At 46.7% G+C, this 13,636-nt stretch overlaps 1 pseudogene; it reads left to right on the top strand.

The window, feature by feature from the left end:
* Nucleotides 1-11,158: 11,158 nt before the first annotated feature.
* On the top strand, nucleotides 11,159-12,180 carry LOC143642210 (nuclear receptor-binding factor 2-like; annotated as a pseudogene).
* The last annotated feature ends 1,456 nt before the right edge of the window (nucleotides 12,181-13,636 follow it).

Below are 13,636 nucleotides of genomic sequence, written 5' to 3'. Positions count from 1 at the left end.
AGAAAGGTTGTGATCAGCTAGCTATCCATCTGCAGCTCTTGGCTCCTCCAGGGTCCACTCAGCTTTTCGTCCAAGTGGATGCTCTTCTTTGGGGGACCCTGGGCTGATGACTAATTGATATAGTGGCACAAGGGCCCAGCCACGACCACGCTTCCACTTATCCTGCGAGTCTTCTAGCCAGCGATCTTCAAGCTCCCTGGAGACTAGCAGAGACCGTCAGGTCTTTGGGGACTGGAAGACTCCCGTTCTGTTGGTACCTCTTTCCTTCACAGCTGTTCCCACTCCTCCCTGATAACTCACTTTGTATTTCTGACTCTATCTCGGTTTCCTGGAAACCCCAAGCAGTTCAGAAATTCTGAAATTGTTTAGTAAAAAAAAAAAAAAAAAAAAAAAAAAATTTATATTGTCTGGGTCTAAAGATTCTTTTGCTTGTTTTCTATTTGTTGGTGACTCTTAATGCCCCCTGATTTAGAAACGAAGCAAAAATATTGGCTGTTGTAAAAAAGCAGCTGAGGGGGCCCCTCCCATCACAGATAGCTCAGAGGCGCAGTAGCTTGGAGGGGGGTAACTGGCCAGGTAGGCCTGGCACTTTTGGGAAGTGTGTCTCGGGTATGGTAGGTGGAGCCACCTTCAGTGCCCAAGGACAGACCTCCTCAGGAACAGGACCCAGAAGCTGCCAGAAGCATCTGCTTTGGAGGTACAGGTGGACCTGATGGTGCCAATTCCCATGTCCCAGCTTCTGTCTGCCCAGTCATCTCTCCTGGGTCTTGCTGTGGTGTCTTGACTGGCCTTCTGTCCTTGGTATGTCGTCAGAGTGATCCCATCACAGAGCTTCTCAGACTAAGGCTTCAGTTGAAAGAAAATTCTAGAATCCACTTCTTAAGCCTGTGATTCAAAGCCCTTCACATACTGGGCCTGGCTCCTCTTTTTCAGGTCCTTTCTTTTTTTTCCTGGCACCGGAGATTGAACTCAGGGGTACTTGACCACGGAGCCACATCCCAGCCCTATTTTGTATTTTATTTAGAGACAGGGTCTCACTGAGTTGCTAAGTGCCTTGAAGTTGCTGAGGCTGGCTTTGAACTTGTGAACCCCCTGCCCCGCTAGGATTACAGGTGTGTACCATTGCACCTGGCTCTTCTCAGGTCCTTTCTACCCACCCATCCTTTCTTCCGACACTCCACACTCACAGAATCACTTGTATTCTGAACACCATGGGTGTTCTGAGCCTCTCTGACCCTTGCCAGCTGGTTTCTGGGACCTGGGCACCCTGTTTCTCTTCCTGCCTCAAGACCCAGTCAATGGAGCAGCTCCTGAGATGCTTTTTGAAAAAGGAAACAGAAGACATATACATGTATGTGTTTGGTATGCCACGTTCAAGTTTCCTCTGAAGACGGCAGTAAATATTTGAAGTGCTTTTAAAAGAAAACAGCCTTCATCACCTACCACTGTGTGGAACCGCCACGTCTTTGAAGATGTTCAGCACAGAGACTGGATCACATGAGGGCTGGGTTATACGGGTGACACGTACCCTCCCTAGAGACAGCTTCACAGGCATTCCTTTTATTTATCTATTTATTTATTTGGTACTGGGGATTGAACTCAGGGGCACTCAACCACTGAGCCACATCCCCAGCCCTATTTGTATTTTATTTAGAGACAGGTTCTCACTGAGTTGCTCAGGGCCTCATTAAATTGCTGCGGCTGGCTTTCAACTCTCCATCCTCCTGTCTCAGCCTCCAGAGCCACTGGGATTACAGGTGTGCACCTCCACGCCTGGCCTCAGAGGCATTTCTTGACCGTTCTTCCTCTAGCCGTCTGTTGTCCACCCCATTCCCACCATGTATATCTCCATGACGATAATCACTGATCAGTAGTAAACCTACTTACTCGTATCAGATAGGCTTTTGATTTTTCTCATCATGATTGCTTGAAATGGTGAAACGCACTAGGGTAAAAGTCAACCAAAAGACATTTACTAAGCACATAATGTGGGCAAAGGCTCACGTAGGATGTAGGTCAGCAGGTTACAAGAAATCGTGAGACGCACCAGTATACCTGTCTTCACTGGAGCAGATTGCCCAACTGGACAGGTAAATACCTGTCAACTGATGGCTGTGCGTGGTCAGTAGCCCAGTCTTAAGTGATAGGAGACCCCAGAGGAACATACTGATTGTAGCTGAGGCAACTGGAGAGGTTTCCATCAGAAAGTGCCCGTTGAGATGGCTTTTGAAGGATGGCAAGAAATTGGAAAGACTAGAGAAATGAGGAACCCTCTAGAGAGAAGGTGCTTGATGAATCACTTAGGAGGAGCCCTACTTATTTTGATGAGCCTGAAATGCATCAGATAACTCTTCAAAGCACTGGTTCTCAAGCCGGGCTGAATATTTTAATTACCAGGGAAGTTTAAAAAAAAAAACAAAAACAGATCCCTGCATTTTGAGGATCTCCATTGAATTGGTCTGGGGTGCAGCACAGGGATAGGGTGCACTGGGATTTTCAAAAGCTCTCTAGGTGACATCTGATGTGCAGCCAGGGCCGAGAACCCCTGTTACGGGGAGCTGTCTCCCGTCAGCGCTCCAGCACACACACCTGTTGGCCCTGACACTTGTGTGGCATGCCTCTCATTCCTCCCTGGACCACAGCAGCCACCCCAGGGCCTTGGTCTCTCTTAAATCCCACTCACACACCTGGTCTCAGACTCCCAGGAGGATTTCTTTGTCTATTTTACATTCAGGCAAATAGTCTTTGCTTCCTCTGTGCCATGTCAGTGTTTCTCTTCTGGAACTTTCCTGAAGCTCTGAGGGAGCAAAGCCCCTTCTTGCCCATCTGTGGTTATCACCAGAGGGTCTCAGGCTGAGCTTCCTGAAGACAGAGCTACACACACCAGCTGGCCAGGGGACGTGAGAGCTGGCCACAGAGGCGGTGCCAGGAGGCAATTTTCTCTCCCTGCATTTCCTGGCATTGAGCAGGGCCAGACTAAAGTCCAACGGGCCTTTTGAAGCTCTCTGTGTGGAGTGGTCTCAAGAATGCTGTTCCTCATTTCAGGGAATTCTAATAGCTGTGGCTTTTGGCCGCTGGCCCGTGTGTGCAATGGTGAACCTGCACCAGGTGTGACCCCACCCTTGTCTTCAGCAGGCCCAGGAAGGTTGCTGCATCCTGAGGTTTATCATAGAGGCAGGAGGAAAAAAATGCCTTGGCTCCTGCTTTTTAAATTGGTGATTTATTTAACAACAATTTATTGATTGTTGATTTAGGTTGCTGTGTGTGTGTGTGTGTGTGTGTGTGTGTGTGTGTGTGTATGGTACTGGGAATTGAACCCAGGGGCTTTCCAACCTTCAGCTACATTTTTGGCCCTTTGTTATTTTGAGGCAGGGTCTGGCTAAATTGCTGAGGCTGGCCTTGAACTTGTGATCCTCCTGTCTCAGCCTTCCAAGTTGCTGGGATTAGTCATGTACCACCATGCCTGGCTTGATTTTGACTTAAAATGATACATATTCTTTATCAAAAGGAAAAAGCAATGTAACCAGTAGAACTTGAAATGCCCGGCTACAGAAGGCTTGAGAAAGCTGCTCTTATAAACACTCTGCATCTTTGAAGCCCCTTCCTGCTGGGCACAGGGTGCCTGTCTCTGGGCAGGGTCCTGGATCACTTGGCAATGCTCAGTCCTGGGCTTGCAGAAGCGATTCAATGACGCTTACAATGGCCCCTCTAGAGACTTCCCACCACCCTGCTTTCTTGGAAAGAATGTCCAGCATGTCCTATCCCGGAACCCATCCAAGAAGGGAAGATGCCGAGGCGGTGGCTCATCGTCCTTGGTCCCAGAGAGGCCTCAGAGCTATCCTCTCTGTTGCTTCACAGCCCTCCAACTATGTTAAGAATGCAAACCATTTCCCATGGGGCTGGCAACCATGAAGCAATTCTGAGCCCAACCTCCCCAAATATCTGCTTTGCAAACACATAAAGCAGAGAAGCATCCTGAAAATGTGATCTTCGGCCGGTCACCTTAGGCGGCTGTGCCTGCCTGCCTGCCTTGAGTGTTTTGGCTTCCAGAGTCCATCTTGGAACTATTAAGGAGCCAGGTTGGGATGCAGCTGAATTCCCTGAGGGGGTAGAAAACAGAACTTTCTGGAAGGGGCTTCTCCAGGGAATGTGGATCAAGCAATGCCCTGGGCCCCTTGCAGGAATCTAGCTCCCATCCCAGAACTGCAGCCTTCACTGACCAGCCCTTGGGGTCCGCTGGTGCCCTCGGGCTCCTGAGATGTCTGGGCATAGGGCTGGCTTCACAGCAGCTCAAATCCCCCTCAACAGCCTTTGCCCACCCTGATTTTGTGGTGAGAGGGTGAGCAGTAGCAAAGGGCTACTATCTACAGAGGAAGGGAGAGGAAGGGATAGGGGAGGGAGAGAATATAGTTCTGTGAAGCCCCCCTTCTAGGGCTGACTAAAAACACTAGAAGGTCTTCTGTACCACAGCAGGCCCGACCGGGTCCCAGTGACCTACATAACTTTCCCGATCCTGGGCAGGTAGGAGCGCTGGCTCATATCAGGGAGCTGTCTGGGGAAGGCTGGGGGTGGACAGAATTTTTAATCCTGAGACATTGAAACCACCTAAATGTTCAATGATGACTGAGTGAGTCACCATATGTTCACAGGGTAGAATATTATGTAAAAGTGATTATTATAAAAACTATTTGGCAACATTATGAGAGCGTATGATATAATGTTAAGTGAACAAAAGGAAGATACATGATTTCTTTCTTTATTTTCTTTGTACCCGAACAAGAGAAATCTGGAAAGGAATTTACAAACGTAAGAGTTGGGTTAAGGGTGTAGCTCTGTGATAGAGTGTTTGCTTAGCAGGCATGAGGCTCTGGGTTTGCTCTCCAGCACTGCAAAATAGATCAAATAAATAAATAAATATAAATATATATAAAATAAACCGAGCATGGTGGTGCACATCTGTAATCATAGTGACTTGGGGGACTGAGGCAGAGAATGGCAAGCTCTAGGCCAGCCTCAACAACTTAGTGAAGCCTTCAGAAACTTAGTGAGACCCTACCTTAAAATTTAAAAAGAATTAAAAGTAGAAAAGATTGGGGATGTAGTTCAGTGGTTAAGCACCCCTAGGTTCAATTCCCAGTAGTAAAAATAATTAAAAAATACATACATACATACACACACACACACACACATACAAATAGTTGCTATGCTACGGTGATGGTGATGTGATTTGAGAACTTGTTCTTTAAAAAAAAAAAGTGGCAACTTCAAAGTAAGACAGATCTGGACTAGTAGCATAGTTCTATATCTTACTAGAAATGACCTTGAAGGTAGCTTAATGAGATTGGTTCCTCATCTATAAAATGGGTACAGTAATTCCTGTTTTATGAGATTCTTGTGCCCACAAATCAGATGGTGTGTATCCTCCCTTCTCACCTTCTTTTCTTCCTCCGCTCCCTCCCTTGTTCTGCATATTTTTCATTAATAAGGTACAATCCCAGTTACCCACAGAGGATCCTACAACTGAGTCATCCTTGAGTCTGCTAAAAGCTCTTTCACTCTACAGGAAACTCTTTTGCCTGTTTGTACCCCAAGTGGCTGGAACCCAGACGCTGTGGAAGTCCAGGGGCGCTGATGGCTGCAGCCCAGGCCTCATGGTCAGGGGAGACCCCTCTTATCCTCACTTGGGAGCAGTGGCAATTATGTGACCTCCAATCTCCAAGCAAAATCATAAAGCCCTTCAGGGTTCAGGGTCCGGGTTGGGTTTGGGAGCCAGCCTAGCCACACCCTACACAGAACAGACCCTCTGTCCTCGCTGCCCTCTATGTATTTATCTATCAATGTATTAAAATCATGCACAGTTATGGGCTACAACATATCTAGAGACAAGTAGACATTGTGGAATAGCTAAGTTGAGCTCATTAGCATACATGTTACCTCACATACTTAGCATTATTTTGTGGTGAGAACACTTTATCTCCTCTTAGCAATTTTCAAGTATATAATACCTAGCAATTAGCCACAGTCACCATGTTATACGAGAGATCTCTTGAATATATTCCTCCTGTCTAACTGAAATGTAGTGTCCTTTGACCAACATCTCTTCTTCCCCCCCAACCTCTGCTCAGTGGGGCCATTTTATCACAAGTGGGATCCATGGCTCCCCAAGTGCAAGTCAGATGCCACCAGTGGGCAGAGAAGTGATTTCCAGTGACAACTGGACATGCACATATTAGGAGTGTGGCATTTTCATGGATTTTAGGCAAAGATGACAGAGTAGCTATAATGGTACCCCAGAAATGACAACTACTGTTAAAATAAACTGGCACAGAGACAAATGTTACATACATAATTGTTCCAATGGTCCTTATAGCTGAGCAGGTCAAATATCAGGGATGGCTGAAAATAAATTTTTCTTTCTTTTTTTTTGGTGGTGCTGGGTATTGAACCCAGAACCCTGCACATTCTAGGTAAGCACACTACCACTGAGCCCTCCAGCCCTTGGATATCTTCTTGGCAAAGCCTTCAAGGCCCTCAAGGATGGCTCTGCCCATGTTGTTCCCTGTCCTCTTTCCATTTTAGATTTTTACACTCTGGGCTTCCAAACCCAGCTTACTGGCTGAGCCTGGGGGTCTTGAGATATGGCCGCTTATTTTTCTCATTCTTTCTCCCTTGTCTGTCTAAAGGACTCCTATGCAATCTTCAAAACCTTTCCATGGGTCTTTTCCTTATATGTAGTTCTTTGCAAAAGCTAGCCCCCACCTTCACCTCCTATGTTGAATCACACATTTAATTCAATCCCATATTCAATCACCCACAGCCTAGAGCTTCCTGTTTGCATATGTCTCCATGCCTGGAATGCATCTCATTTGATTCAGGATCCTGTAAACTGGTACTATGGTAGGGCTATGAGAAACGCTCAATACTAATAAAAATACAATAATTATAGTTCTTCTTTATGAAGTGCTCTCTGTGCTTTATTCATGTAATCTTCCCAGCTTCCCTAGGAGAAATAATTGACACACCCATTTACACATGAGAAAACTGAGGCTCAGAGAAGATAACCCATTTGCGGCACATTGATAGTTGGAGGAATCAAAACTTGGATACCTGACCTCTATGCTGGGCTTTTAATGACTCAGGCTGCTTATTCTGCTGCAGCCCAGAGTTGCCCCCTGAATGGGGTGCGCCAGGTGGCTCCCTGCCTCCACTCAGGCTGCCAGGTGTGGCAGCAGCATCAGGCCTGGCTGCAGAGCCAGGGATTCTGAGCTGTCTTTTCAAGGTCACAATGGTGGAAAAGGAAGAGGAAGGAGAAAATAAGAGTTGAGTCAGATGCCTTGCGGAATCTCTGGCCTTTCTTGAATTCTGGGAAGAGAGAAAAAAAAAATGGCCTTGCTTATTTCAAGTATGTCAAGATAATCAGGGGCTCTTTTCTGTTTACATGCAATAATCTCTGGCCACCAACACCTGCAAGCAAGGGGCAGTCTGTGAGACCCAGCTACCCTGAGCTGGAGCCTCAGGCTCTGGAGTGGGCCAGCTGGACTGAGATGGACAAAGTGAGAAGGAAAGGGGTGGGACCTTCCGGTCCTAGCAGCCCCAGCATTTCCTGCAGGCAGCATTAGGTCTCTGCCCCTGGAATGTGGGGCGGGCCTCTCCTGGGTGGAAAGGGAAGGGGACTGAGTGGCTGCCTCCACCCCTCTGGCGCCCCACCTTCATAGCTGAGGCTGGCACCCTTTTGTTTTAGGGGAACTGGGCAACCTAGCAAAACCTCATTCTTCAACAACCCTCTTATTTGAGGAGAGGCCCCGCAGCTCAGAGCTCTGCAGAAACACATCGAGCTACACAAGGCAACCTGTTTTCGGAATTCCTGAAATCCTAATGCTCCCCCTTGCTCAGGGCAGATCAGGTCAGAGCCAATAAAACAGAAGAGAACCAGATAAGGGGTCATGGGACAGGCATGAGGGACAGGAGATAACAGCTGGAAGATGCTTATTCTCTGGAAAGCCATTTATTTGTACAATTCCAAATATCTGAGTTGAAAATGGAAAAGAGCAATTAATTCGTTCTACTTATGCATTTACACATGAGATGAGTTCAGTCAACAAACATCTGTTCATTTATTAAATCTGCGCCCTGGGGCTGGATGGGATGCCAGGTGCTAAGTATTTGGAAGTATCCCAGAAATATCTAGATGGATGTTTCTCATTAGGAAATGGCTATGCATGAGATTCATCTACTCAAGGCTGGGTCCCATCTGGGACCCTCCCACCCTGAGGATCAGGATTTGGGGGAAAAGACATCGAGGTATGAGGACTTTGAAAAGCTTCCCAGGCAACATGAATATGAACGTCTGATCCAGATGGGAAGTATGTTTGTCCAAATGTACCCACAGTCCTCTCTCTCTGGGAAGGAGTAGGCATAGTGACCCACCTGTGCTCACTCATCTGTTCATTTGTTCATTCATTCATTCATTAACTCATTCATTCCACTGGAATTTTTGAGCTCTTGGCCGTCCCCGTGGTAGGAGTGGCATTGCACGCTGATCTGCCCTCCTGGGCCTCCCAGGGACATGAAGAACAATCATGCCCCTCCCTCCCTGGCAAATTTCCCCCTTTTCATTCTCTTACAATCCAAAGTCCTTACAGCGAGCCCATGACGTGCCCCTGACCTCCCTCATCTCCTCTCCCACCAGCCTCCCCTATGCTCTGCTCCAGTTCCTGCCTATTCCCACAGGTCTCCACGCTTACAGCTCCTTCTGGAATGTTCCTCCCCAGAGGTCCCCCCTGCTCACTCTGTTGGAGGCTACAACCAGCTCCACCCTCAGCTCCGGTTCACCCTGCTCTCTCTCCTGCCTCTGTTTTCCCCAGCACTTAATTAAGGACATTGTCTGTCATTGTAACAAGGACTTAGAGAGGCCGCCTTTGCTAAAAGCAGTGACTCCTCACTTAGGCCTGCACATGTGCAAGGGGTGACTGAGAGCAGGAGAAAGCTCTGGGCACCTCTGCCTTCATTTGGTATCTGCCTCCTAAAACTCTAGGTCAGGCCCCTGCTGAGCTCAGCACATAGACATGTTAATCATTTAAAGAATGTTCCTCTAAAAACTAGCAATATAAGGTTTATTAACCCTAAATTTACCTAACCCATCTTGTCTACCTTCAAGACTGAGGCCAGATTTATAGCGTCCTGTTCCAGAACCCCGGGGGTGGCCCTAGGAGTCTTCAGTCCCCCACCACACCTTCCAAAAACAGCGGGATACTGGGAACTGAACTGCCCCCTTCCAGGATCACAGGCCTGATGGATAAACATCCTGAGCAACAAGTGGAAATTGGCCCCTCAAGAGATAAAGACTCCTCCCAAGGTGTCTCTGGAGCCAGCTCACACGGAACCAGACCTGAATGATCAATCAGACCCCAGTCCAATTATGCATCCTCTCACTCCTGCCCCAATTCTGCCTCTATTTAAATCTAACACCCAGCAGAGAGGGCTGAGATGCTGGTCCTCACTCTGCCTTCCCAATATCAATTAAGTCTTCCTTTCCTAATTCTCACCATTTTCTGCTTCATTCTGGGGGGCAAGGGGCTGGATCTGGTTTGCTGGGACCTCAGGAGTCAGGGCCTAGCATGCCAGTAACATCATTTCCCTGTTTCTGGGGCAAATCATTTGCTGCCAACTTCCCCGGATGTAGCCCACGCACACTGAAGAGTGCCCAGCTTGTCCTGTGTTCAGTAAATATTCGTTGAATGAACTGAGCAAATAATAACAAAGATAAGGGAAAAATTACTCCCCTGGTAAATTCGGGCCTGAGAGGAGTAAAATTCCCTCAGCCCCTCCCAGCTCAGGACTTGACAATTTTATTCTTGTTTTTTCTTTGCAACATTGTTCAGTGTTTACAATTATCCTGGGCAGCGGAGACCATTCTCTTCCATGTTTGTTAACATCTTGTTCTTCCCATGGCTGGGGCCTCAGAGAGGGTATGGATGGTGGTGGGGCTGGCCGGGCCGGGCTGTCTCTCTGGCATTCCCTGGAGGGAAGGCAGTGGGGACAGTTGGTGGCCAGTCACGTATCCAGTCAGCAGGAGCCAGTTCAGAAAGCTGAGATAATGGAGTTTAGAACAATTGTAAAAATACCTAACATGCCATCCCGGATTCAGAGAGCAGATTCACGAGGTTCTGAGGCCTCTGGTCCTTCCTGGAAGCCAGGGGAGAGAGAGGGTCACAGAATGCCAGGTATGCGAGGCAGGCAGGCAGTGCTTGGGAATGAAGAGGGCCTGGCGACCTTGGAGAGCAGGGTTTCTTGTTTATTTGTTTGTTTTTAGAGTGTATTTTGACATATTGGAGTATAACTTCTCATTCTTGTGGTTGTACATGATGTGGAGTTTCACGGGTCATATGTTCATATACGAACGTAGGAAAGTTCTTTCTGATTCATTCGACTGTCTTTCCCATTCCCCTCCCCTCTCCCTCCCTTCATTCCCCTGTATCTAATCCAAGGAACTTCTACTCTCACCCCCTCCCCCTTATTGAGTGTTAGCATCTGCATATCAGAGAGAACATTCAGCCTTTGGTTTGGGGATTGGCTTATTTCACCTATCAGGATGGTCTCCAGTTCCCTCTATTTACTGACAAATGCCATAATTTCATTCTTCTTTACAATTGAGTAATGTTCCACTGTGTAAATGTACCACATTTTCTTTAACCATTCATCTGTCGAAGGGCATCTAGGTTGGTTCCATAGCTTAGCTATTGGGAAAATTGAGCTGCTATGAACATTGATGAATGTGCTAATTTTTAAATGCTTTGGATATATGCTGAGAAGAGGGATAACAGGGTCAAATGGTGATTTTATTCCAAGCTTTTTGAGGAATCTCCATGCTGTGGGGATAGTTCTTGAGGCCGTCATGTGCTAGCCAAGCAACTCCATCTCCAAGATCCCATTGGAGATGAGAAAAGCCAAAGGATGACCACATTAAAGAATTAATCTGGCCTGGGATTATGGCTCAGTGGTAGAGCGCTTGCCTAGCTCTACGTGCGAGGCCCTGGGTTCGATCCTCAGCACCACATAAAAATAAATAAATAAAATTTAAAAAGGTATTGTGTCCAACTACAACTAAAAAATAATAATAAGCTGCTCACGCGTTGGAAGTAATGGAAGCACTCTCAACTTGGCTTATCAGCAGAGCAGACGAGCAGACCATTTATTAGCTGCAGGGAAATATGAAGAGGCTATTTCTTGTCACAAGAAGGCTGTGGAGACAGTGCCTTGCTAAGTTGATGAAGTTGGCTGTGGACTTCAGATCCTCCTGCATCAGCTTCCAGAGCTGCTGGTATTATAGCATATCTTTCTGATGCTATGAAGCTGACCAAGTCTGAGCAGAGACCGGGTCTTGCTAAGTTGTTGTGGCCTCCCTAAGTTGCTGTGGCTCGCTTTGAAACTGTGGTCCTCCTGCCTCAGGTTCCTGAGCTGCTGGGATTGCAGGCTCATTTATCACTGGAATTAAAAAGGGATAGCCACATAAAACAGACCCTCCTCATCCAGGAGAAGTGGAAAAGGGCAAAGTTTGAAGAACGATCAAAAGCTCAGAACACAGACAAGGATGTAGCTACCCAACTTCAGGCATCTCACACACCCTCTGCTGAGGATGCAGAGGGTCAGAGTCCCCTTCTTTCTCAGAACTACAGCCCTTGTACAGAAAAACACCTTTCTGAGATTCATGGAGTCTTTGACAGGAATTCAGAAACACTATTATTTTTACTTCAGCAAAAGAGTGAGCCAACACAACCATGTATTGGAAGCAAAGCCCCGAAGGATGATAAAACAATTATTGAGAAGCAGGCAACCAAAATTGCAGATTTGAAAAGGCATGTGGAGTTCCTTGTGGCTGAGAATGAAAGATTAAGGAAAGAAAATAAAGCACTAAAAGCTGAAAAAGCAAGACTTGTACAAGGTCCAGTAGATAAGGAGCTGGATGTGGATGCTGATTCTATAGAAAAGTCAGCGTTATAGAGCTTGCCACTACATTCGGACACTGCTACACCTTCTTCAACCTGGCACAAATTTGCAGCAAATATTGGGAAAGCCAAGGATATTCCAATACCCAATCTTCCTCCCTTGGATTTTCCATCTCCACAACTTCCACTTATGGATCTGTCTAAGGATTTTCTGAAAGGACTGATGAATAATTGAAATGGAAGGCTTTTGGAGAGATCAGAAGAAATACAGCAACACAGTTAATCCAGAAAAGAAGGAACAATAAAAAAGGGAAAACCACATACAAGAGTAATTCCAGATGTGATTTACCATCTGGCTGATTGGCAGGAGCAGCATTGCCAGGATGTGAGAATCAGTCACTATGAAATATATTGAGTAGCTGATCTACCCACTAGAGCTAATGGTTCCCACCTTACAGACAGTAAACTCTTGGAGATTCACTTTCTCCCGATGCAAACCAAATGGCTACCTAGAATAATTTTCTCAATCACCAATTATTTCTCTTCAGGGTTAAAATGTATAAAAGTGTGTTATGTATAATTAATCTATAATGCCATAAATGATAATGTAAAACCTAAATAATATGGTGGCCTGAGGGCCTGCCATATATTTGAAACATGCTTTCTATCATGCAAAAAAAAAAAAAAAAAAAAAAAAAAATAATAATAATAAAAAAATAAAAAAGAATGAATCCATTGAAGGGGCTGGGGTTGTGGCTCAGTGGTAGAGTGCTTGCCTAGCATGTGTAAGGCACTGGGTTTGATCCTCAGCACCGCATATAAATAAATTAATAAAATAAAGGTCCATCAACATCTTTAAAAAAAAAAAAAAAGGATTAATCCACTGAAGAAGAAAGGATGTGTTGGTCAGAACCCTGAAGGCAGCCATCCTATCCCAGCCCTACCAAAAAGGAAGAGGGCACATCAGCCTTAGCCCAGCCAAGAATACGGTGGGGGCACAGGTCATGGAAGTCTGATGGCCTCAGTCAACCCCTTTCTTTCCTTTTTTTCTTGGTATTGGGAATCAACCACTGAGCCACAGCCCACAACCCTTTTTTATATTTTCTTTAAAGATAGGGTCTCCCTGAGTTGCTTAGGGCCTCTATAAGGCTGGGTTTGAACCCACAATCCTCCTTCCTCAGCCTCCCAAGTCGCTGGGATTACAGGTGTGGGCCACCGCGCCTGGCAACCCCTTTTTTCTCCCTCCATCCCCTCTCCCCAGGCAGTTTTTGGTATGTGCCCACAGGGAGTGACATAATTGTCCAGCATCCTGGGCAGGGTGTGCCTTGGGGCCAGTCTTTGGACTGAATGACATGCCAGAGTTGGGTTCCAGGAAAGCTGGCATGGAGAGAAAACAGGGCCAAGGAGAGAGTGTGCCATCTATGTTCCTTGAGTAGGAGGTGGCATCTGCTGGCATTTTCCTGAGGTCCCAGCCATTGCTTGGTGCCCCTTCTTTAAATGCAGTGTGTGTGTGGGGGGCAGTCCCCTGTGAGCAGAGATGGTGCATCCGGGTAACTGAGCCCAGGAGTCTGCACAAGGACAGCAGCTCTGGGATTGGCCGGGTACAAGTTTCTGAAGATGATGATGGGGGTGGGTAATCTGCAGGGATCCAGAAGGAGCCCTTGTGACAGAGACATCAAGCCAAGGAGGCT

Source organism: Callospermophilus lateralis, chromosome 10 (genome assembly GCF_048772815.1).
Source record: "Callospermophilus lateralis isolate mCalLat2 chromosome 10, mCalLat2.hap1, whole genome shotgun sequence".
Lineage (NCBI taxonomy): Eukaryota > Metazoa > Chordata > Mammalia > Rodentia > Sciuridae > Callospermophilus > Callospermophilus lateralis.
The sequence above is the reverse complement of the archived record's forward strand: the minus strand, read 5'-3'. Positions and strand labels throughout refer to the sequence as shown.